The sequence below is a fragment of the Hemitrygon akajei genome, chromosome 17 (genome assembly GCF_048418815.1).
Source record: "Hemitrygon akajei chromosome 17, sHemAka1.3, whole genome shotgun sequence".
Lineage (NCBI taxonomy): Eukaryota > Metazoa > Chordata > Chondrichthyes > Myliobatiformes > Dasyatidae > Hemitrygon > Hemitrygon akajei.
In genome coordinates, this window is record NC_133140.1 from 58,083,785 (window position 1) to 58,111,154 (window position 27,370).

Sequence of the window (27,370 nt, forward strand, 5' to 3'; positions counted from 1 at the left end):
CACCAATCAACTCCCCAGCTCTTTTCTTCACCCACTTCCCGTCTCCTTGTTTCACCTGTCACCTACCACGTCGTATCTTCCTCCCCTCCCCCTCCTTCTTACTCCGACTTTTCCAGTCCCGATGAAGGGTCTCGGCCCGAAACAACAACTGCTACTCTTTTCCATAGATGCTACCTGGCTTGCTGAGTTCCACCAGCACTTTATGCTTTGGATGACCAGCACCTGCAGATCTTCTCTGGTTTGTGACTGGGCTACCTCTACTGCCATTGAAAGTCAGCACATCTAGTATAGGGGCTCCCCCTTTATCTGCAGCCTTCCCTCTCTGTCCCAATAGGGCAACGTCCACCAGCATGACCATCACTCTCCATAAAGCTTCTTGCAAACACAATTGCAGATGTTATTTTCAGCGATAGCTAGAAGCCCAGATGAGTGAGGAATAAAGGGAAGAGAGCAAAGCCTTGCTCCTCAAAACCAACATGGTGTTTGACATGACAACCGAGTCATGGTGCACAGAGCAATCAACAAACCGTGCCTGGATATGGACCACAAGATTGTTTGTTGCCAATCGGACTGTATACGGATGTTGTCGAAGCAACGAGCTTTCCAGCAGATGAAGATCTGAAGGTTCACTCTCACTTGTGGAAATTTTGACCACTCGTGGCACAACGGCATCCACATACCGCCAGCTGCCCTCTTCTCAAACGGAGACCAAGTCCCCTCTCCTGCAAGAAATATTTACGATGTCTCACGTATGGCAGTGACCTGCAAATCGGGGGACGTGGCACACATGATCGGATGTTGTCTGCAGTGGTCCGAAGGCTCTCAGCTTCCGGATGAGCTGCTCCTCAGACAGGATAGGATAAGAGGACCGCTCCCAGGATCAGCTGGAGGGTGAGTGGCCTGGCCAGAGCTCTCCTGCCCTCGATCATGGCCTCCACCCTGAGGGAGGATTCGCTTTTGGCTCTCTCCTCCCATTCCTGGTCTTGCAGGAGACGGAACTAAAGGTAGCGAGATCGGTATGCAGTTTCTTGAGGTGTGAAAGCAGCCAACTACCAAGGCTTCCCTATTTCACAAACAAAAGGGAACTTCCACATAAAAGTGCCTGCAGAATGGTGTGTTATCTTCAGTTCAACCACAATGCAAAGTTTCTGATCTTTCACAACTGGAGGGTTCTACAACTAACAGCAAAACCCTTGCTCATCCTTGCCAGCATGAGCAAATGGGACATTACTTCAGTTTGTAGACACATTTCTACAATGAACAGGAATATCTTCGACACTGGGGTTGTCATCTTGGAGGTCAGGTGAATTGCATTTCCTTTAACCCAAACAAGGCTGCAGAATATCACATGTTTACAATTTATGATTTCTTTATCTTGCTGGCCTTTCCAGCATGCTCCCTTCAGTGTTACAGTGGGAGTTAAACAACACAATAATTACAATTCAGAAGCACGCCTGGCCAATGGCAGCAACATTGTGTATTCAAAAGCAGGTCGAAGGTTGGGTATCTTTCCCTGTTTCATTCCCCCTCCTGATTCCCTAAAACGTATAAGATACAAGTCTGGGATATGCTCCATTTGCCTAATGAGTGAAGCTCCTAAAACACTGGAAGCTTGGCACAGCCCAGTGTAGGAGAATCCACATAACTGACACCCTACCGACACCCTTCAGGCTACAGATTCACCCCCTCCACCACCGCACCCTGTGGCCTCTGTTCCTTTAGATTTACTTCACCCTTAGACTGGCTATTCAAATTTTATGGATATTATTCACTTGAGAAGCAGCTTGCTTAATAGAAGAAACCGAACTACTAAACTTATTTTTAAAATCATCACTTTAAAGCAGTGCTACAATCCAATGTCGCAGCCAGACTTAGTTATCTTTGCCACCCTGATACGAACACAAGGTAAGGGACGGAGTGCAATTCCACATTTGATCAGCACCATAACTGACCACACTGCACCTGCTTCTGGGAGTGCATGACCCTCCCATTTACCTTTCAATATTGTAAAATAATATCACAGATCTCCCATTTATGCTTAATAATAAAGAAGTTGGAGAGACCTAGTTACAGCACTTCAGGAGTTTCATAAACTAGGGAGTCGCAAGCCATTGTGCATAAATATAATGACAGTTACCTGTGCAGCTCTGCCAACACAAGGCATTCATTCATGTTAGTTGGATCAGCTGTTACTTTGCCTAACTTATATAAAACTGAGGTGATGGGATTGGTTCATAATTTCCACAAGATACAGTGAAAAATTTGTTGTGCGTACTGCTCACACAGATCAAATTATCGCACAGTGCATTGGGCTGGAGTAAGGTAAAACAATAACAAGGCAGAACGAAGTATAAAACTCCCAGAGATAATGCAGTGCAGGTAAGCAATATCATAACGAGGTAGAATGTGAGGCCAAGGGTCCATCTCATCTTGTAAGTCGAGTTTAAGTGCTATTGAAACTCTACAAGCACCGGGCAGCATTTTCTCATCATCGTAAAAAGCAAGGTCACAAAGTTTAGATCCATCAGGCAATGAGGATGTCCAACCTATTAAATGACTCTACTAATGTAACTTAGGCTCACTGAGGCCTCTGGGAAATCCAGCGCAAATTTCTGAAAGCCTATAAAGAATGGCACATTAACACTGACTGAAGTAAGAGCAGAAGATATAGGAGCAGAATTAGGCCGCTTAATCTGTCAGGTCTGCTCACCATTTCATCATGGCTGATCCATTTCCCTCTTAGCCCATTCTCCTGCCTTCTCCCTGTAGCCTTTCACACCCTGACTGGTCAAGAACCTACAAGCCCTGCCTTAAATATACTCAATGGCGTGATCTCCACAGCCACCTGTGACCAAAAATTCCACAGATTCACCATCCTCTGGCTCAAGAAATTTCTCCTCATCTCCACTCCGAATGAACGTCCTCTATTCAGAGTCCTAGATTCTCCTACCATAGGAAACACCCTTTCCATATCCACTCTATCTAGGCCTGTCACCATTCAATAGGTTTCAATGAGATCCCTCCTCATTCTTCCAAATCCCAGTGAGTAAAGGCCCAGAGCTATCAATCACTCCTCATACAATAAGCCTTTCATTCCTGGAATCATTCTCATGAATCTCTCCTGAAACCTCTCCAACGTTAGCACATCCTTTCTTAAATAAGCGGCCCAAAACTGCTCACAATACTCCAAGTGAGGCCTCGCCAGTGCCTTACAAAGCCTCAGCTTTACATCCTTGCTTTTATATTTGAGTCCCCTCGAAATGAATGCTAACATTGCCATTGCCTTCCTCACTGCCAGCTCAACCTGCCAGTTAACCTTTAGGGAATCCTGCACGAGGACTCCCAAGTCCCTTTACGCCTCAGATTTTTGAATTTCCTCCTCATTTAGAAAATATGCTATGCTTTTATTCCTTCAACCAAAATGCATGACTTGCCCATTCTCCAAATCTGTTTCAGTCCTTCTGCAGCTCCCCTACACAATCAGAAAAAGCTCTCTGGAGAATCAACACCAATGTCATTGTCCATATTTAATGTAGTCATCAATGCATTGCACATAGTGTATATACAGAGACATGAAAATACACCATTTGAGCTGGGTAAGTCACATGACTAGGCCCTGCAGGCCCTGGGAAAATTCTAGTACAAATTCCACTGATGAATCAATACTTGGTAACTCCTTGGAATTCAAACATGATCAATATACTTGATCAAAGGTGTACGTATAAAATTCATAAAAAGATGCAGGACGAAGTTCACAGTGATTGATATAATTACCTTATGGATTCATGGTTTTGTTGAACACTGCTTCTGGGAGCAGCATAGCCTTTTCCTGAACATAACCAATCATGATCTTACCCTCCCCAGTGAATGATAATATTCTTTTAATGGAGAATGTTTATCAGAAGCCTAAGGTCTATTCTCTGGATAATTCAACAGCGTGTGGGATGATTAAACGGTTTAAGCTGCAAAAAAGCTCTCTCCCAATGTGTCATCTTCATGAATGAAAAAAAACTGAGAATGAACAGACCTTAAAAGTGATGTATGCAAGAAGAAATCTTTCTACAGCAATCTGTTAGATGTTAATATTGTAGACGTTACAAGACATTATAATGTTTTGCCGTTCACATTGTGTTTCTGGTGCCCATTTTGTAACCTGTGTTGTTGCATTATAAAACATTATGTATCACACTTACTATTTTACATGCAGTATTATTAAATTTGCCAATATTTGTTGGAGCTGTGATTTATTTCAAAGGAATTCTATATTTGATTTATCCTGCCTTTCGGCTTCCTGTTCCTGTAAAAGCTCGGATAATTTGATAGAACCCTGATCTTCAGATCAGATTTCAGTTTTACCTTCCTCTCCATAACATACGTTAGTAGGTAGAATAATGCTCTGGTACAATGCTGTAGCCACTTATTATTGGATTATATCATAAATGGATTATTAATTTATGATTAAAGATCTCATGGCACTATTTGATGGTCTATGTAGCTAACAGAAGATCATCAGTTCAGCGCAGCCCTCTACTCTTTTCGAGTGCTCACCAGGGGTTCGGGATGAGATGTGTATCAGTTCAGGGGAAGAATCCTGTGCCGACCATGCAGAACGTGGCCCTCGTTAACATCTGCCAGACTCGCGCGTGCATGGCCAAGAGGTACTGTGGCAGCTGCATTGAAGTCGGCAAACAGAAACCGGCATAATACATGGCTGGCTGTTGTATGCCGACTGCTTATTAGCGAGTGGAAGTGCTTGCAGTTTACAAAGGTGGTGAGATTGTCTGATGAGATCCCTCCCCCGCCGGCTGCAATCAAATGATGTCCCAGAGAGAGAGAGCCTGAGATTACAGAACCCTGGAAACCTGCCCTGCTGTTTCCTGCTGTCTGCTGGGAACACGCGGAAGTAATTTGCTTTGATAATGATGTGATCATTGAAAGCATGAATTCCCTTCTGTCTGATTTTGCTAATGTGCCCTGTGGCAACATGAAAGGAGCTAAAGACAAAGACCTTCACTGAAGCAATGCTGTGCCAGCTCCTGCTGTTGGCCACTGGCCTCACTCAGGTAGTAACCGCACCGTGTAGCTTCCTTACTCACTGACAGGAGCTAGTGTACACACACAACAGCTAGTACACAGCTTTCAACCAGAAGACGCTGGGAGGAGAATTCCAGTGAGCCCTTCTCCTAACAGATGGGACCATGGGCAGCATTAATCTGAGAACCCAAAGCCCTTGACCTTCCAAAACGTTGGTGGAAGCAGCTGGGATCACTGGAAACTTTCTGAGAACGTACTGTGGTCAGACTGAATTCTTAGTGACAGTGATATAAAAGAGCCTTAACTGAGCATCCTATTTAAAAACGCTCTTTAGGCCCCTTACCATTGAGGGTGATAATGCAATCAAAATAAATCAAAGGTTTGTCCAGAAATTCTATGAATAACCTCATATATTAAATTGATGTAATTTATTTTACCAACTTGCTTCTGCCAATTATCAAATGGGACTTTCCTTTCAAAAGTCTATATTAACTTTGTTCTATTTATATTGTCTAAGCACTCTATGACCATTTCCCTTATAACAGATTCCAGCATCATCCTGCTACAGGTGTGCAGGTCCCTATTTTATCCCAACCTCATTTCTGAAGTGAAGGGATTACTTTTACAATATTCTGATCTGCGGAAAAAATTCTACAATCCATGGAATTTTCTAAAGTGCATTAACCATAACCATCTTCGGCAAAACAATATCTGGAGCTCTTGAGCTCCTAGGGGTTTTAGATGCATTAATTTTTCCAATAATACTTATTCTCACGAATGTTAAATTATCTTGAGCTCCTTGTTGACTCAAGTACTGAAGGCCTACATTATTTGCAGCAGATTTTCTTTTTCCTTCTGTAAATATAGACTCAAAATAATTGTTTATTTGCTAACAATTAGTTGCTAATTCCCCAATATATTCCTCTCAGTCTGCAAAGTCCATACATTAACTTTGCTAATCTTTACCTTTTCATATATGTATACAAGTGTTTTTCTGTTTCTTGCTGACCAAGTCATTTTTTTTCCCCTTTCTTTATCAGCTTCTTAGTTCTCCTTTGCTGAATTCTGAAATTTTCTCAGTCCTCAACTTTATTGCTTCTGCTTTTAGCGTAATAGTACCTTTCTTTTGGCAGCCACAACTGGACCTAAAAGAATACTTGTCGTGGATGTAGGTACAGAGGAGGTGTCAGGGGCAATTTTTTTTACACAGAGAGTGGTGAGTGTGTGGAATGGGCTGCAAGTGATGGTGGTGGAGGCAGATACGATAGGGTCTTTTAAGAGACTCCTGGATAGGTACATGGAGCTTAGAAAAATAGAGGGCTATGGGTAAAGCCTAAGTAGTTCTAAAGTAGGGACATGTTTGGCACAGCTTTGTGGGCCGAAGGGCCTGTATTGTGCTGTAGGTTTTCTATGTCCTATGTATTAATTCTTTAAAAGTTCAGCATTCCTTGTGTTTTCTTATACTGTACCTGTTAATGTAGAATCCAAACCTACCAGAACCAACTCATGTCATGTGCTTTCGCAATTTTCTTTATTCTGATTTAAGTCCTTGGCTTCATATTGAAATAAATCAATTTCAATCTTTGTAAAAAATCCTGTTACAATGAGGATCAGGAGTGTCCTGGTATCATATGATCACTATAGCCTGATAACCCCTTAACTACCAGAATATCAATTAACTCTTCCTCATTGCACAAACGTAAAAAGAAAATTGATCTAAAAAAGTTCTTATATTTTCATAAATTCATCCTCCACCAATTGGATGTACCTAGCCTCTCTGTAAATTAAAGTCTCCCACAAACTTTGCAATACCCCTGCTACATGCACCTGTAATTCCCTTATTTGTACCGCACCTCACATTATCACTACAGTTCCAAGGGCCTTTTGTACAACCATCAGCAATGTTTTCTATACTTTATTCTTTCTTAGTTCCATTCAAGTTGCTTTTACCTTTTTATTTTCTGAACTAAGATCCTTTTTGTCTTCTATATCTATCCCACCTTTTTTTTATTTTGCTTATCTCATTTAAACGTTAAGTATACTAGATAATTTTATTTTCGAACCTTGGTCATTCTTCAACCATATCTCTTGTTGGGCTTTTAAGTCATAACCATTTCATTCAGTCACCTATTTTGTTATAATGTGATTTCATTCAGTTAATTCAGAACCTGCAACATTTCTGTACTAAAAAACTATACTATTCATTGAATTGTGTTCAGAAATTTAAAGTATGGTATCAAATTTCCTAACACCACAGAAACAAAACATTGCTGTTAAATGAAAATAGTACAGCATCACTTAAATATTAAACCCTCACAATTGGAGGGCTACAAATGTAGGATTAAGTGTCAGAAATTAGATGAGGCTCTAAGTGAGTAAATCGCCTCAGCCAAACCATCAAAATTTGGCACTTTCTTAGACCATGTACAGCGTGATGTCGTTTTCAGATTTAATCATGTAGCAAATTTAATCAAAGTCACTGATGCTCAGATTTGACCTTACACACAAGGCTGCAATGCCTTATTAAAGAAGTATTGAGCAATACTGAGCCACTGTATCCAACTCAAGGTACAAATACTATGGAAGTGTTGTGAAAGGTCATGTCCAGAGCAGAATCTGAAGCAAGCTAGAGAGACTGGCACAAATTTCTGTAATAGATGCCATGGAAGACAGCCAACAAATACACATCAAAAAGCCTTAAACTAACTGAAAAAGTCAATATCTTCAGCATACAGGTCTAAAGCTGAGATAGTCAAAGTGACCCAAGAACAATGATTTCTTCACAGAGGGAAGATATTTTAGGTAATGTGGTGAACTACATATACCTGTCTGGACTGCTCCTGTGGCTCCTCCCACAGACCCCTGCTGACTGCTCCTGTGGCTCCTCCCACAGACCCCTGTATAAAGGCGATTGAGGCCTGATGCCCAGCCTCATTCCCCAGGATGTAGTGTTGTTCATTCTTCCAATCAATAAAAGCCGATACCTCGCTTCTTACGTCTCAGAGTGAGTTATTGATGGTGCATCAGGTAAAAAGTAGTGGAAATGCAATTCACACGATTGAAACCAATGAAAATGATTGAGAATTGGGCTTATGTAATATTTTCACTACCAATAACAATGGCAAAAAGCCAAACAACATCAAGGTAGAAATATGGTTACTGCAGTATCAACAACGTGGCAATAATCCATGATCAGTCATGGATTAGTAAAACTTGATACAAGTCTAGCAAAGTATCACTAACAGACAGTGAACTTGAAAATATCTTCAGGTAAATTGTTGAAGATTTTGCCATGGATATGTATAGTGACTCACAATATTCAGCAACCAGAACTACCAATTCTTGTGGTAATTTACACAGATCAACCAATATTGATGCGTAAATATTGGCTCCTGAATTTAAGCTAGACTAGGGAAAGGTGTTCAGTATGAATGTGTTCTCCAAAATCAGTTATCTGTACTACTAGAAAAGTAAGAAATACAGTGGATAAATCTTCAAAAAAGTATATTACAGGTTCCAGTGCCCATTAATAAATGAATTTACACAGAGTTGGCAGGACCCAAAGTTTTCACCAAACACTCACTTAGGAATGGATAAGACAAATTGGTGTACATAAGACCCTGTTTTACAGAACCAAAAGCCACTTATAGTGTGAAATCACGCCCAAAGTCTTCCAAACTACAATGGACAAGACATCACAAGCATTGTAAGGTATAGATCATTGTCTGTCCAATAATAAGAACTGGAAATGCAAAAAAAAATCTTGAATATCATGAGAGGCAAATCGAGAAATGCAACATATAGCTCAAAGAAAGAAATGTGCTTCTCATAGAAATAAGTTACTTAAAAGTGGGTTCAAATGGATTACAGTCAAATTGGAAGAATTTATGAAGACAAGGAAGTACAAAAACATTCAAGATTGCAAAATCAAACCAATTTAACGGCACACTTTACAAAGTTGGAATAGTCAGCCAAGTCTTTCCAAAAGGGAATATTGCATATCAAAGGTTGATGACTGCTTAATACTCAATTACCTTAAGGCTACGAGGCATAAGAGCAGAATTAGGCCATTTCATCACGACTGATCCAGTTCCCTTTCAGTCCCATTCTCCTGCCTTCTCTCCATAGCCTTTCACGCCCTGACAAATCAAGAAGCTATCACCCTCCAGCTTAAATGCAACCAATGACCTGGACTCTGCAGCCATCTGTGGCAACGAATTCCACAGATGCACCACCTTCTGGTTGAAGGAAATTCCTCCACTGTTCTAAATGGACATCTCTCTGTTCTGAGGCTGTGCCCTCTAGTCCTAGACTCTCTCCTCTAAAGGAAACATCCTCTTCACATCCACTCTATCTTGGCCTTTCAACATGCAATAGGTTTCAATGAGACACCCCTCATTCTTCTAAATGTCAATGAATCAATGCCTAGTTCTTCAATCATTGCTCATATGGTAACCCTTTCATTCCCAGAATCATTCTTGTGAACCTCTTCTGAACTCTCTCCAATGTCAGCATATCCTTTCTCAAACAAGGGGCCCAAAACTGCTCACAATACTCCAAGTGAGGCCTCACCAGTGTTTTATAAAGCCTCAGCATTACATCCTTGCTTTTATATTCTAGTCCTCTTGAAATAAATGTTAGCATTGCATTCACCTTCCTCACCACCAATTCAGCCTGCAAATTAACCTTTTTTTATTTATTAAGTGCAATCGTGAACAATAACCAGAGCAGAAATGCTGATCAAGTCAACTAGTTCCCAAAGAGAACTCTGATAGGCCAATCAGATGGTTCACTGCTGCTCAGTGATAGAACACTAAAAAATCATATGTACAATTAAGAAACATTAAAAAATAGTAGAAATACTGGAGTCATGATGAAGTCTGCTGGAGAGAGACATTTATACACATGCTGTCCTCCATAATTCAGAGAGATTGAAGGATAAGGTTACAGGGTGACAAAAACGTGACAGGAGCACTTGGAACTAAAAACTAATCCCTACCAGGAGAAAGCAGCACCTGATCTTTCTGCACTGTTATCCAGCAGTTTAAGGACAAAGTCCAGCCAGAACATAACTCACAAGTGCTCTTGAAAGTCAGGTATTAACCCTACCTGCCAACAACCAAGCATTGCCATCCTGGTCCCCTTCATGACAGCTTATGGAGAAGCATGTGACTTCCCTCCCAGAGATGATAGGTGTTTGTGCACTCAACTCTTGAAGGCTTGGACCCCATCGTCGCAGATGTTTCCAACCACAGCATCTGGAAGGCTGTTCCAAATTCTGATAGCACAGTGAAGGAAGCTTCTATCCAGTGTGTAGGTTCTCGCATCAGGCATAGAAACAGCATGAGCAGGCATAGATAAACTTCATCGTGTAGTGTGCCGTCTCTCATAAGATGAAGGCAGCATGGCGTGAAGGTCTGCAGGGCTGTGGCTGGTCTGCATTTTGTATAGCACAGTAGCTGCAGCAACCTGTTATCTGTGGTGTAAGCTACTGATGGATAGCTTCTTGAGAGCTGTGGCTTCATCTACACCTATAATCCTGAGAACCATTCTTTGAATGGAATCAAGCTGGCTAAGGACACTCTGTGAGGCACTCATCCATGATAAGCAGGCATACTCCATGATACTTCATACCTGGGCTTTGTAAACTGTGGCTTTGCTCTCTTTGTCTAGTTTGGATGCTACTTTCCACAGTGGTCCAAGCCTTTGTCCAGCCTTGTTTGAAATAGTGGAAAGGTGCTTATCCCACACCATCTTGCTAACCAAGGATTTCTAACTCCTTCTTTAAATCCAGCTTGCAGTTCCCAAAATACAGGTCGGGGGTAGATGGATTCCTCTTCCCAGACATCACCATCGCCTTGCACTTAGTAGGCTCAAAGGTGACACTCCAGTCGTCTGCCCAGGCTTTCATCCTGTCAAGATCCCTACTCAGGCCTGCTGCCACTGTATTACTCTCTCCTGCTCTAACTGGTGCAAATAGAGTGGAGTCATCAGTGTACAGGTATAGCTCATTACTGCATGCATCAACCAAGTCGTCAATAAAGACGGAAAACAGACGTATTGAACCCTGTGGTGCAGATGCATTGATGGTTAAAGGACCAGAAGCCTGACCGGAGATAACAACTTTGATGGTCCATCCATGAAGGTAGCTCTGCAGCCATCTAAGCAGCTTTCCAGATATTCCTTTGGATCTCATCTTAACAAAGAGTTCATTATGCCAGACCTTTAGGGAATCCTGCACAGGGACTCTCAAATTCCTTTGCGTCTCAGATCTTTAAAGTTTCTCCCCATTTAGAAAATAGTCTGTGCTTTTATTATTTCTACCAAAGTGCATGACCATAAATTTCCCTACACTGTATTCCATCTGCCACCTCTTTGCCCTTTCTCCCAATCTGTATAAGTCCTTCTGTAACCTGTTTCCTCAATACTACCTGCCCCTCCACTTATCTTCGTATCAACCACAAACTGTCACAAAGCCATCAATTTCATCATCCAAAAGTTGACATACAATGTGAAAAGAAATGATCCCATCACAGACTCCTGTGGAACACCACTAGTCACCGGCAGCCAATCCAAAAAGGATCCATTTATTCCCACTTTTTGCCTCCTGCCAATCAGCCAATGCTCTATCCATGCTTGTATCTTATCTTGTTTAACAGCCTTATGTGCAGCACCTTGTCAAAGGCATTCTGAAAACCCAAGTGCTCAACGTCCACCAATTCTCATTTGTCTGTCCTGCTTGTTATTTCTTCAAAGAATTCCAAAAGATCTGTCAGGCAAGATTTTCTCCTAAGGACACCATGCTGGCTTTGGCCTATTTTGTCTCCAAGAATCCCAAAACCTTAACAATCAATCCCAACATTGTCCCAACTACTGAGGTAGATAATTTTCTTTCTTCTGCCTCCTTCCCTTCTTCAAGAGTGGAGTGACATTTGCAATTTTCCAGTCCTCTGGAACCAGGCCAGAATCTAATGGTTCTTAAAAGATCATGACCAATGCCTCTACAAACTCTTCAGCTACCTCTTTTAGAACCCTGGAGTGTAGTCCATCAGGTCCAGGTGACTTATCGATACTCAGACTTTTCAGTTTCCCAAGCACCATCTCCCTATTAATAGCAACTACACTCACTTCTGCCCCTTGACGTCCAGCATACTACTAGTGCCTTCCATGGTAAAGACTGATGCAAAATACTTACTCAGTTCACCTGCCATTTCCTTGTCCCCCATCTCTCCAGCATCATTTTCCAACAGTTCAATATCTACTCTTTCTTCTCTTTTACTCTTTATATATCTGAGAAAATCTTTTAGTATCATTCCTGATATTATTGGCTAGCTTACCTTCATATTTCATCTTTTTGCCCTTACATTTTTTTTAGTTGCCTTCTGTTGGTTTTAAAATATTTCCCAATCCTCTAACTTCCCACTAATTTTTGCTCGATTATCTGCCCGATCTCTTGTTTTTATGTTGGCTTTGATTTCCCTTGTCAACCACGGTTGTCTCATCCTGCCTTTAGAATGCTTCCTTTTCTTTGGGATGTATCTAGCCTGTGCCTGCCAAATTGTTCCCAGAAACTCCATCCACTGCTGCTCTGCCATCATCCCTGCTCGTGTCCCCTTCTAATCAATGCTTGCTAGCTCCTCTCTCACGTCTTTCCTCCACTGTAATACCGATACATCTGACTTCAGCTTCTCCCTCTCAAACTGCAGGGTGAATTTTAGCACTGTTTCCTAAACATATCTGGTTCGTTACACAATACACAAAGCAGAATTACTGATCCTCTAGTGGGCTCAACTACAAGCTGCTCCAAAAAGCCCTCTCAGAGGCATTCCACGAATTCACCCCCTTGGGATCCAGCATCAAACTGATTTTCCCAATCTACCTGCATATCAAAATCCCTCCCTCATGACTAATGTAGCATTGCCTTTTTGACATGTTTTTTCTATCTCCCACTGTAATTTGTGCACCACATCCTGGCTACTGTCCGGAGGCCTGTAAGTAAATCTCATCAGCATCTTCTTACATCTTCCCATCCTATGTGACCTTATTTTATTTCAGTTTTACCAGCAGAGCCACTTCTCTCTTCTGCCTACCAGCCTGTCCTTTCAATAGATTGTGTACCCTTGGATATTAAACTCCCAATTCCAATCGTCTTTTGGCCATGACTCTGTGATACCCACAACGTATACCTGCCAATCTCTAACTGAACAACCTCATTTCATATACTGTGTGCATTCAAATATAACAGTCCTATATTTGACACCTTTTTCAATCTTGTCCTCGTGTCACACAGCAATCCAGCCCACGACTGCAATTTTGCCCTCTCATCTGCTAGTCCTCCCTGGTAGTCTCACTACCTCTGCCTGTAAACCAACATCCCTATCAGGCGTTTCCCGTTCCCTTGCCAAACCTTCCCACAAGGATATTGGTTCCCCTCGGGTTCCGGTGTAACCCATCCCTTTTGTACAGGTTATACCTCCCCCAGAAGAGACCCCAATGATCCAGAAATCTGAAACACTGCACCTCACACTAGTTCCCCAACCAGTTCAATGGGAATCAGTCAAAATGGATTGGAGTGAAATATATTGTAATTACCATTTGCAACGGAGCACACTAGTGAAAATATAAGATACATTTTCTTATATCATGGCTTAGCAAAAGATTAGTTTCAAATAACAGATTATTATCAAATAAGCATTGAAAAAGGAATATTACAAAGCTATTCAAGTTTATCAGTCATCAATTAGTACACATTTAAACAAAGAAGACAATATAAAATTCAGGGGGATGTTATATTCCTGTTGAGGTACTAATGAACAGAAAACAATTGAGCTTCAGTCTTGAGGGGAGTGTGGGAAAGGAACAACTGAACCTGAAAAAAATCATAACTCAAGCAACAGGGAGAAAAAAGCACGAACAGTCAAACTCCTAACACACCTGAATTTCAGAAATTGTTGCAACACACACAAAATTCTGGAGGAACTCAGAAGGCCAGGCAGCAACTATGGAAAAAGAGTATTGTCAATGTTTCAGGCCGAGACCCTTCATCAGGATGTCTCAGTCGGAAATGTCAACTGTTCACTCTTTTCCATAGATGCTGCCTGGCCTGCTGAGTTCCTCCAGAATTTTGTGTGTGTTACTCAGATTTCCAGCATCCGCAGATTTTCTCTTATTCCAAAATTGTTATTGGAAGGACAATGGAATTCTGTGGAACAAATAAAATAGATCAGAATTAAATGTGTACATGCAAAACATCCAATTCTACAAGGAACAAAGTGGTGTGTGATTATAAGTGTAGCCCAGAAGATACTTGGAATTTTAAAAAGAAGCGATGCAAAATTCTATTGAATTGAGTTAAGAAACAGCATTTTCCTCAATTAGTAGTGCAACATCAATAACATTAGAAGATTGATGTTTCTTAGAAAACATGCAGAGTGCTTAAATCTATAAATAATGTGAACATAGGAATTAATCCTGCTTTATAACAAGGGAAGGAAGTGCAGTGTATGTATATGCAAACATTCACACTGCAGGAGCAGAGAGTGAAATAAACAAGTTTTCAATGTCACTAGTGATTCATTATATTCCTGGCAGATAAAATGAGAACACAAATGTATATAGTTGACAGTGAGCAGGATGTTATCTTCAGGGTCAACAAAGGAAAATTATTATACAATAGTAAAACTGAAGCAATAGACCAGGTCAGATGTTTCGTACACTTTGAGCAGTAAATATAACAACTTAACAATACAGCAGAAGGGGAAATAGGTCATCCAGACTTTGTCCCTGCTCCGTCATTCAACAAAATTGTGCCTGACCCTCCACCTCAAATCTACTTTCCTGCCCAATCCCTATAAACTCAAATTCTTTAACTACCCCAAACAATAATCTTGACTTTGAATACATTACAAATCAGAGCACTCACAACAATTTAACGAAGAAGAGTCTATAAATTTGCAAGATTAAGCTAAAACATTTCTTCAAATAAAAATCTCAGACCCAACAAAAATGACCACCTGTTGCTTTGCCCCTTCCAATATTGCCACGTAGGTCACTGAGCAGTGTTCAGTGTCTGTCTTTCCCCTAACCAACTTGGCAAGTTAAATCAATCAAGGACCTAGAAATGAGATGTATAGTGTAGGTTTTTGTTTTCAGCGCACTGCAATAAAAAATTGGCATTATCAGGACTAAATTGCAATTATAACCATTTCTGGAGGTTTAACTAAGACGTAATCAAACTGAAACATGCAAAATTCTGATGGGTCTCGAATGCTGGCTGTAGATTACTGATTCTTCAGGCTGTAGTATCTAGAACCCAGTGTCACAGACTCAGAGCTATGGAATCATCCATTCAGGTGAGAAGAAATTTATTCACCCAGAGGACAGTGAATCTTCTCCCTCCTGCCACCTGGCAAAAGGTACCGAAGCATTCGGGCTCTCATGACCAGACTGTGCAACAGTTTCTTCCCCCAAGCCATCAGACTCCTCAATACCCAATGTCTAGACTGACATCTACATCATTTATTATTATATTGAAATTTGTCCTCTATTGTGCCTATTGTCTTGTTTATTAATTATTGTACTGCCCTGTACTGTTTTGTGCACTTTATGTAGTCCTGTGCAGGTCAGTAGTCCAGTGCAGTTTTTATGTTGCTTTACGTTGTCTAGTGTAGCCTTGTGCTGTCTCACATCATCTAGTGTAGTTTTGTGCTGTTTCATGTAGCACAGGGTCCTGGAGGAACGTTGTTTCGTTTTTACTGTGTACTGTCCCAGCAGTTTATGGTCAAAATGATAATAAACTTGACTTGACTTGACTAAGGAATTCACCAGACAAGAAGGCAGTGGGGGCTCCGTCACCCAAGAGCCATAGCAGAGATTGATATGCATTGTTAGGCGTTAAGAGCATCAAGGGTCAGGCATTCATGCAGGGCAATGACTCCAATTCAGTACCTAAACAAAGCACTTTCTTGACTCATTCAAAGACTGTTTTAGGAGAACCACAGGGAAAAGTTTCATTTTCAAAGAAAATCTTCACCCAGAAATATGCACATTTTAAGGAATATGAAATGTTGAAGCAAACCCATCTCACATGCATTGCAGGCTTCTCAAAATATGTCAGGACAGGTGTAACACAACAGCTGTTCTGATAAAGAAAGCAAGAAGTGTTGTCACCTGAGTATGTGACAGCTGCTTTTATTGGTGGATATCCCAGTCTTTCCAAATTTGATTTTGTTGTCCTTACAGCAACCTTTTTTTTAAACAAATTGCTAAGTGAATTCAAGATTTTAAAGCAGCAGCAACAAAAACAACAACCTGCATTTAATTAGTGCCTTTAAAAAGAGGAATAGCCTCCGGGGCATAAAGAAAGAGATAGAAGATAGCCGGATGAGTCTTGGTCAGTGGTGGTTTTAAGGAGGGTGTTAAAAGATGAGAAGACGTGGCTTCAAGAGTGAATTGTAGAGTGTGGGACCCAGGATGATGAACATGCCTGTGGTCAGTGGTACAACGATGTGGGGGAGAGTGGAAAAAAATATAATTTGAGGAGAGAACTACTACGCTGGAAGAATTTATATAGTTGGCCTTGGTGAGAACCAAGAGAGGTGTAAAATTAAAGGTGTATTTTAATCTAGAGAGCAGGGGCAAAGGGTGAGTGAGACCTGAAGGATTGGATCAAACAGGAGAGTTGTGGGTGAGCTGAATTTCATGTGTAATGCAGGATTGGAGGTCAGTCACAAGATCTTTTCAGAGATGGACAGTCTCCAAATTGGCTGCAGTGTTTGAATCTATTATCCAGAGATAGGAGGAAGAAATGCATGCAATAGGTGTAATTAAATGTATAGTTTTGTGATAATTGCTCCCCTCCAGGCCAGTATGGTTTGTTGAGCTCTCAAACTTATCTTATTTTGCTCTTTGTTAGACACCATTTTGATTGATCTCTGTAAGGATTTGTAAAGCAAACTTCCTTAAGGAGAATATTCTACATCTCTTTGTATAATCCCTTCACCTATTCAATGGCAGATCTGTGATGGAGAAGATACAGGGTGAAAGCTAAACTAAAGATATTACTGAGACATGGAGAGTCTGCATTAGCCTGAATTGGCCATATCAACAGTGAAACTACATGCTACATCTTTTCAGATATTGGGACCAAAAAGAATAACGATAATAATGGTTATGGAACTCATAGAGTATCTACTCTTGAGAATATGGCCAGTTTTAAACTCGCTTTATCTTCTGGTGTTCATCGTACACAACGTTCTTGGACTTTAATATGTCCTGGCACATGCCTTTGCATTTTAGCATATAGAATATGCTCAAATTAATGGCAAGCAAGAAGAAATTTTGTTGTTACCCATTTTGATACTGCAATGTTTTTGTGGGCAGTGGAATACAGATTTGCCTGTACAGACATACGCTGGACTCTCTTCTTAGTGAAACATTCTTTCCCTGCCTATTGGTAAGAGCAGATACAGTCACACAGCCTTCAGTTCCAAGATTTGTACGCCTTTTTCAGCCCCTTTTCCCATCATGCCATGAAGTTACAAGTCACATTTAATGGTCACAAGATTGTACATTTCGTGCATATTCTTATACAAAGGAGTTTAGTTATTTGAACTAAACTTCCAGCTGGAAGGAAACATAAATAATATTTTATTCATTAAACATTTTATAGACACCATTCACCATATAAAATTAGAACCACTTTACTAAGCTGGAGTACACATGACCTATTAGATCGTCAGTGAAGTACTAAATGATTCATCTGTTCAATAGCAAATTGTGAAGCTTAGCCATACTTACAGCAATGTATTTTTCTATCTAAATAAAGGCTAATTCTACCCAAAAAGGGCTGTATGTTGGTCCAACATACATATTCAAATAAATCCTCAGAATTTTATATACAAGAATATTCTGTTGTTTGCCCATCAGCTGTGGAAGTCCTGTGTCATAGAAGACAGGTGCTAAGCAGCAATATTATATCATTTAGGGTATTGATTTAAACGCACGGCAATTTAAAGTTCCTCATTCACAGTCTTCAATTTCTGAACACAAGAGATTCTGCAGGTGCTGGAAATCTTCAGCAACACATATAAAATGCTGGAGGAACTCAGCAAGTCAGGCAGCATCTATAGAGGGGGAAAAAAGAGAATAAACAGTCAAAGTTTCGGGCTAAGACCCTTCATCAGCCCTGAAACATTGAATGTTTAATCCCCTCCATAGACACTGCCTGACTTGCTGAGTTTATCCAGTATTTTGCATCTGTTCCTTGACTTCTGCTTGGTTTCAAACTAGGAGATATGATGTTCCAAGCCTGCCAGGTGTATTCTAGCTCTTACTTAATTTTTCTCTCTTCTTAGCTCTGCAGTGTTTAAGGACAACTGAAAAAGAAGAATTCTATTGAAAGGCCTAAGTATTCTTTGGTACACTTTCAGTATTTTAACTCAATATAAAATCTTTATTCAATACTACACAATAAAGCTTTCTAGATAAACCTTCTTGTTATGAAACTTTGATCTTCATATCTGCCATTGCTATTTGGTATTTTTCTGGTGATTTAAGTCAATAATGTATATATCCTGCTAATTTTAAAAAGGGACAAATTAATTACTCAGTATTTGGTAAATCACATTGGTGCCTGTTATTTCTGTCTTGTGCCTCGATCTAATTTTATTCAATGTATGAAGCCATAAAACAAAACAATCAGTAAAATAACAGTACATAGACCACAGATTCCTTTCATCTCATTAAGTATTCACAGGAACAGCGAGTATTCTTTTGTTTTTTTTAATATAATTGCTGCTCTGTAAATATTTTTACATTCTGGGAATCTGCCAGAGGACAAAACTTACCACCTGGAGAGTGAGGAATTGATACCAACTACAACCTGGTAGCACACTGCTGAAGTACTTCAAAATGAATCTGTTTAACTGGATAATCATGACTTTTCTGAGGGAGTGATGTGCAGTTTAGGAATGGCTTCTGTTGAAATATTCTTTTACATACATCTGTGCTGTCGTTATGAATACAATTATGGTGCATTTCAGTTATTTTAAGGTTTCTACTCAACAAGTCCTTTAAGGGTTCACATAACGAACCATATTTCCATTGGGTGTTACTCTTCATGTCTCACACATACAGGGCTGATATGAATGTAGCTATTGTAGAATAGGTTAAACTCCTTTTGTCCCTTCATTACATGTTGTTCTCTAGGTAACTGTTCAGGAGAGCTGCACTTACTGTATATGTCAATTTTCTTTCCCAAGAGAATAGGCTTGATTACAATTCACATGATGGTAGAAATATTCTTCCCTAATCTAAGATGTCCTCCGTTTTTCAGAAAACAGTGTCTCTCCCCGGCTGCACCCCTCACCTGCATCTCTAATATTTCCCGCACATCTGCCCTCAGACCATCTCCCACTAGACATGACAGGCATAGAATTCCCCAGTCCTCAGCTACCACCCCAAGAGTCTGCACATCAAGAGTGTTATTCTCCGCAGCTTCTGCCATCTTCAACTTGATGTTATCCCTTCACACATTTTTCCATCCCCTCCCCTCTCTCCACAGGAATCGTTCTCTCCATGACTCCCTTGTCCATTCGTCATTCCCCATGGATTTCCCTCCATGTACTTGTCCATGCAAATGGGCTGTGTTACATCTGCCCCTACACCTCATCCATCACCACCATTCAGGGCCATAAACTGTCTTTCCAGGCAAAGCTTACTTCACATGTGAATCCATTGGTGTCCTTTACTGTATCCAATGTCCCCTCTACATTGGTGAAACCCAACACAAATCGCTTCGTTGTGCACCTTCACTCCATTCGAAATAACAATCGGGATCTCCTGGTGGCCAGCCATTTTAAGTCCACTCCCTATTCTCACACTGACACCTGTCCACGGCCTCCTCTACTGCTGAGTTGCGACTAGAAGCCCGTTGGAGGAGCAGCACCTCATGTATACCAGGAGATCTACAGAGGACATCCAGAGCAACACAGAGAGAGTGCTGGAGGATCTCAGCAGATCAGGTAGTATCTATGGAAATGAGTGCGCAGGTCGACATCTCAGGCCAAGACCCTTCTTCGGGGCTGGAAAAGAAAGGTGAAGCTGCCAGAATAAAAAAGGATATGGAGGGAGTGGAAGGAGGATAGCCAGAAGGAGATAATTAAAGCCAGTTGGGTAGGAAAGGTAAAGGGCTAAAGATGCAGGAATCTGACAGGAGAGTGGACCATTGATGAAAGGGAAGGAGGAGGGGATCCAGTGGGAGGTGATAGGCAGGTGAGAAAATGTATGAATCCAGAGCGGGAGACAGAAGAAGGAGTGAGGAGGGAGGAATTTTTTTAGTCTCCAACCTGATGTCATGAAGATTGATTTTTCCACCTTCCTCTAACCACTCCCCTCTCCCCTTTTATTTCCCTTATCCCTCAACCCCTATCATCCCATCTCTTTCCCCTCCCACACATTCCCCTCCTTACCCTCTTCCCTTAGTTCCATGGTCCACTGTACTCTCCAATCAGATTCTACCTTCTTCAGCCATTGGTTACTTCTGCCTATCACCTTCCAGCTTCTTATTTCATTCCCACTTTTCCTCTCCCTCAGCTGCCTATTAACTTCCTCACATGGGTCACCCTATTACCTACCAGTTCTTGCCCCGCCCCTTTGCTCCCACCTTTTTATACTGGCTCTCTACCTCTTTTTCTTTCCAGTCCTGATGAAAGGTCCTGACCCAAAATGTTGATTGTCCATTTCCTTCTGCAGAAGCCATCTGACCCGCTGAGTTCCTCCAGCTTTTTACAGTGTTACTACTTTTCAAATTACTCTTTCTGTATACTGTATAAAGCTTAGATTACCCTTAAGCACATTCCACAACATACTTTAGCAAAAATTCGGTGCATCTATTCCTGACCCTCAAGATAATCATTTATACCGGGGGTTCCCAACCCGGGGTCCACGGACCCTTTGGTTAACGGTGGGGTTCCCAGGCATAAAAGAGGGTTGGGCACCACTGATCTACTCGTGTCTATTCATCAATTATGCACCTCTGGGGAATCCTAAAAATCCAGTGTTTTTATTTTAACCTAGCCATCTTTAAAGGGATGAGGAAAAAAGGTCCAGAATATGTTGGAAATATCATTATTGGAGTATTTGTGACTAGGAAGAAACAAACTGAAATATAATAGCTTAGTGTGATGTAAGGTACTGTGCTTGGTTGTTTTGAAATTGCAGTGACAAGCAGCAGAGCCATCTGTGGGCTTACTGTGGTATAATACTCAGCAAGTCTTCAACTTCTGTCCATAATCTTTGGGTGTATCAGGAAAGGTCAGCACCTCAGTCCTGAGCACTGAGCTCTGGTTAAAGAGAGATTTAAGATTCTCTGCCTTGCAGTTAATTTGTAGTTTCCTGCACTAATGGATTTACCTGATAATAACCCAAAATATTCCAAGGATGCATAGTTTTTGGAACAAACCTATTTGATATAATGAATGAACATTACAGACTATAGAAGTAGATTGGCAGCACAGTGGCACTGCACCTTCAAGAAGACGGAATTGAACTTTTTGTCACATGTACTGAGGTACTGACAAAAGCTTGTCTTGCATTACTGTTCATACAGCTCAACATATTACACAGTGCATTAACGTAATATAAGGTAAAACAATAACAGAATGCAGAATAAAGTACACCAGCTCCAGGGAAAGTGCAGTGCAGACAGACAATAAAGTATAGGAGTTACAATGAGGTAGATTGTGAGGTCAAGAGTCCAATTTATTGTACTAAAGAACCATTCAACAGTCTTCTAGCAGCAAGGTAGAATCTAACACAAGGGTCCCATGATCTCTGGAGAGGGCTTTCTATTTTCCAGTGTTTATTTTGAATCTGGCTTTAGTGCAGCAGCAGCCACAGCAATAAGCACACAACTACACTGAAGAAAACTAAAATGGATTCCATAGATTCGAAGGTTGACCATTGACCATTAAATTGACCATTTAAGAAAGGAGAGTTCTGATGAAGGGTCTTGGCCCTGCCAAGTTTATGATGAGATGTAAAACTGAGGTGGAGAATGAAATGGTGTCTGCGTAGAGGACGGAATATTAGCATTTGGAGTGTGCGATGCCATCAGGCTAATGAATTGGCCATTATCAGTGTGCAGGATAGAGTACACTGAATGAATACCACGTGAAGAAAGAAATACTAACAGGTTGGAGAGTGGAATGGAGGAAGTACAGAAAATGGAATATTTCCACTGCGTATGGAAGGGATATAATCACACTGTAGAATTAACATTATCACCCCTCTGCACCAAATGAAATAGTATCAGAGTGAAAATTAAATCTTATCAGGTGAAGAATGAAATATGATCAGGTTATAGATTATATTGTAGCAATGTGCTACACACAGCACTAAAATAATGACACACAGTCGGTAAGTCGTTTCGAGACTAGTTTATTCAAATTTCGCGGCACTGGCGTTTAAATCCCTAGCGCCCGCCCTCTCCGAGCGGAAATGACATCAGAGGTGCATTACCAAAGTCTCCCCCGCATCCTGGCTATTTGTGAGCTGGTTCGCCTGCGCAGAAAGTGGGTCGCCACATAACCACCCCCCCCCTGAACCGGCGATACACCCCCCCCCCCCAATGTCCACAGTCTGGATCAGCCTCTGCGCCGCGGTGCCTGAACTGCGACCGGTTGCGCCAAGTCCACATGGGCTGGTTTGAGTCGGTCCACTGTGAAAACCTCCTCTTTCCCCGCAATGTCCAGAACTTATGTGAACCCGTTGTTGTTGATCACCTTGAACGGCCCCTCGTACGGCCACTGTAGCGGTGCCCGATGTCCGCCCCTTAGTACAAACACAAACTTACAGTTTTGCAGTTCTTTGGGTACATGGGTCGGGGTCCGTCCATGCTGTGAAGTGGGTATGGGGGCCAGGTTGCCGAGCCTCTCGCGTAGCCTGTCCAGGACTGCTGCGGGTTCTTCCTCTTGCCCCCTTGGGGCTGGTATGAACTCTCCTGGGATGACCAGGGGTGCACCGTACACCAACTCGACCGATGAGGTGTGCAGATCCTCTTTGGGCGCCGTGCAGATTCCGAGCAGGACCCAGGGAAGCTCGTCCACCCAGTTAGGTCCTCTCAGGCGGGCCATGAGAGCCGACTTCAAGTGACAGTGGAAGCGTTCCACTAGTCCGTTCGACTGTGGGTGGTAGGCAGTAGTGTGGTGCAGCTGCGTTCCCAACAGGCTGGCCACAGCTGACCACAGGCTGGAGGTGAACTGGGTACCTCTGTCGGAGGTAATGTGGGCCGGTACCCTGAAGCGTGCTACCCAGGTTGCAATCAGTGCTCGGGCGCAGGAATCGGCAGATGTGTCGGTGAGCGGGACCGCCTCTGGCCACCTCATGAACCGGTCTACCATAGTTAGGAGGTACCGTGCTCCTCGGGACACTGGTAGGGGGCCCACGATATCCACATGAATGTGGTCGAACCTGCGGCAGGTGGGTTCGAACTGCTGCGGCAGGGCTTTAGTGTGCCGCTTCACCTTGGCTGTTTGGCACTGCGCGCACGTTCTGGCCCATTCACTGACCTGCTTGCGAAGTCTGTGCCACGCGAACTTGCTGGAGACCAGCCAGACGGTTGTCCTGATAGATGGGTGTGCCAAACCGTGTATGGAGTCGAAAACCTGCCACCTCCAGGCTGCCGGGACAATGGGGCGAGGTTGGCTGGTAGCCACGTCGCACAGGAGGGTCCTCTCACCTGGGCCTACGAGAAAGTCCTGCAGCTGCAAACCCGAGACTGCGGTCCTGTAGCTGGGCATCTCATCGTCTGCCTGCTGCGCCTCCGCCAGTGCTGCATAGTCCACCCCCAGGGACAGGGCCTGGATAGCTGGTCTGGAGAGTGCGTCCGCCACGACGTTGTCCTTTCCCGAGACGTGCTGGATGTCCGTTGTGTACTCGGAGATGTAGGACAGATGTTGCTGCTGGCGAGCCGACCAGGGATCGAACACCTTCGTGAACGCAAAGGTCAACGGTTTGTGGTCCATGAACGTGGTGAACGGCCTGCCTTCTAAGAAGTACCTGAAATGCCGGATTGCCAGATACAGTGCCAACAGCTCCCGGTCGAAAGCACTGTACTTGAGTTCGGGTGGTCGTAGGTGCTTGCTGAAGAATGCCATGGGTTGCCAGCGCCCCTCGATGAGCTGCTCCAGCACCCCATCGACTGCTGTGTCGGATGCGTCCACCGTGAGGGCGGTCGGAACGTCAGTTCTGGGGTGCACCAGCATCGCGGCATCTGCCAAGGCTTCCTTGGCTTTAATGAAAGCGGCCGCGGCCTTCTCATCCCAAGTAATGTCCTTGCCTTTACCCGAAATCAGGGTGTACCAAGGGCGCATGATATGGGCTGCTGAGGGGAGGAAACGGTGGTAAAAGTTCACCATACCAACGAACTCCTGCAGGCCTTTGACCGTGTTGGGCCGGGCAAAGTGGCGGATCGCGTCTACCTTGGCGGGCAGAGGTGTTGCCCTGTCTTTGGTCATCCTGTGGCTCAGAAAGTCGATGGTATCGAGACTGAACTGGCATTTGGCTGGGTTGATCATGAGGCCGAAATCACTCAGGCCGGAGTAGAGCTGGCGGAGGTGGGACAGATGCTCCTGGCGACTACTACTGGCTATAAGGATGTTGTCCAAATAGATGAACGCAAAGTCCAGGTCGCGTCCCACCGCGTCCATTAGCCGCTGGAACGTCTGTGCAGCATTCTTCAGGCCGAACGGCATTCGGAGGAACTCGAACAGGCCGAATGGGGTGATGTGCTGTTTTGGGGATGTCTTCAGGGTGCACCGGGATTTGATGGTATCCCCAGACGAGGTCTACTTTGGAAAATATTCTTGCCCTGTGCAGGTTTGCTGCAAAGTCCTGTATGTGCGGCACGGGGTAGCGGTCCAGAGTTGTAGCCTCGTTCAGTCTGTGGTAGTCGCCGCATGGTCTCCAACACCCGGCTGCTTTGGGCACCATGTGCAGGGGGGAGGCCCATGGGCTGTCCGACCTCTGTACGATCCCCAATTCCTCCATCTTCTTGAACTCCTCCTTCGCCAGGCGGAGCTTTTCCGGGGGGATCCTTCGTGCGCGGGCGTGGAGAGGTGGTCCCTGGGTCGGAATGTGGTGCTGTACCCCGTGTCTGGGCATGGCTGCCGTGAACTGCGGTGTCAGAATCGATGGGAAGCCCGCCAGGATTCTGGTGAATTCGTTGTCCGACAGCGTGATGGAGTCCAGGTGTGGGGTCGGCAACTTGGCTTCACCCACGGAGAACGTCTGGAAAGTCTTGGCATGTACCAGTCTTTTCCCTTGCAAGTCGACCAGCAGGCTGTGAGCTCGCAAGAAGTCCGCCCCCAGGAGTGGTTGGGCCACCGCGGCCAGCGTGAAGTCCCACGTGAACCGGCTGGTGCCGAACTGCAGCTGCACTGTGCGGGTGCCGTAGGTCCGTATCGTGCTGCCGTTTGCGGCCCTCAGGGTGGGTCCTGGCTTCCTGTTGCAGGTGTCATACCCCGTCGGGGGCAAGACGCTGATTTCCACTCTGGTGTCGACCAAGAAGCGGCGTCCTGACTGTTTGTCCCAGATGTACAAGAGGCTGTCCTGGTGGCCAGCCGCCATAGTCATTAGCGGCAGCTGGCCCTGGCCCTTGCAGGGTGGGCGACAACGGCGGGCTTCTGTGCCCCACCACTGGTGGTAGAAACACCACTGTTCACTGGCCTCCTCACTCCTGCCTCTGTGTTGTGTGTGCCCCCCCGCCAGGCCTGGTCTGGTCCGCTGTTGGGTGCGTAGCCTGGTAATCTGACCGACTGACGCCACGTTCTCCCTCTTGGCTTTCCACAGCACATCTGCCCAGGCCGCCACCTTCCAGGGGTCACTGAAATCTCCGCCGGCCAGCAGCAGATGTATGTCCTCAGGCAGTTGCTCTAGGAACGCTTGCTCGAACATGAGGCAGGGCTTGTGTCCGTCAGCCAGGGCCAGCATCTCGTTCATCAATGCTGATGACAGTCTGTCTCCCAAACCATCCAGGTGAAGCAGGTGGGCACCCCGCTCACGCCGTGAGAGGCCAAAGGTCCCAATGAGCAGCGCCTTGAATGCTTCATATTTGCCTTCTTCCGGGGGCGACTGTATGAAATCCGCAACCTGGGCGGCCGTCTCCTGGTCAAGGGCGCTCACCACGTGGTAGTAACGCGTGGAATCAGAGGATATCTGCTGAATCTGGAACTGGGCTTCTGCTTGGCTAAACCACACGCGTGGTCGCAGCGTCCAGAAAGTCGGCAGTTTTAGCGAAACTGCGTGAACAGATGAAGAGTCAGTCATCTTTGGCCCAAATCCCGTTTGGACCGTCGGGGTCACCAATGTAGCGATGTGCTACACACAGCGCTGAAATTACAACACGCAGTCGGTAAGTCGTTTCGAGACTAGTTTATTCAAGCTTCGCGGCGCTGGCATTTAAATCCCTAGCGCCCACCCTCTCCGGGCGGAAACGACATCAGAGGCGCATTACCAAAGTCTCCCCCCGCACGCTGGCTATTTGTGAGCCGGTTCGCCTGCGCAGAAAGTGGGTCGCCACAATATGATCAGGTATATCATCATGGGTGTATGGGACTATCGTAAGTGTGGAGAATGGAATATATCAGTGTACAAAGTGCAATATTATCAGGATGGAAAATAGAATATAATCGGTTCAGAGAATCAGTCATTATTAGTGTAGTCAATGGAATGTTAACCATGTAGAAAACGGAGTATTATTGGTTTTATGTATAAAACAATATTGAAACAAAGCAATAGCTGGACAACCTATAATTTAAATGAGTGACAGCATACTCTAAATTCAAGAGGCTAACCCTGATCTTATACTCGTGAGTACCTAAAGTATTCCAGTTCAGTCGGAGTAAAGCCCTCTTTCCCATCAGATGTCTCTCAGTCCAAAACAGCAACAGTTTACTCTTTTCCATGGATGCTGCCTGGCCTGCTGAGTTCCTCCAGCATTTTGTGTGTGTTGCTTCGGATTTCCAGCATCTGCGGACATTCTCTTGCTTGAGATGTCCCTTCCTGCATTTTTTTAAAGCATGTCCTGACATTGCCTCAACTAACTGGCCATAAAATTTGACAGGAGATCATTTTGTGAGAACAAAATTGATCCAATCAACATTAAGAAAGATTAATTATGTAGTCCTTAATGTAACTGGAGAACATACTTCATTCTGATTCTTATGCCTAATGTCTAATGTGTACATCTATGTCTGTTTGAATCAAGTATCAGAAAGCCATAATTTCACTGAGGACACTCCATAAGCGAATAATGCTGGTAGTGCATTATTTTTCA

The 27,370-nt window shown here is 43.5% G+C and overlaps 1 protein-coding gene across 1 annotated transcript in view; it reads right to left on the minus strand.

Annotated features, from left to right (window-relative positions):
- cpne7 (copine VII) overlaps nt 1–27,370 on the minus strand; it is a 145,329-nt gene that overhangs the window by 106,294 nt on the left and 11,665 nt on the right. The window lies entirely within an intron of this gene.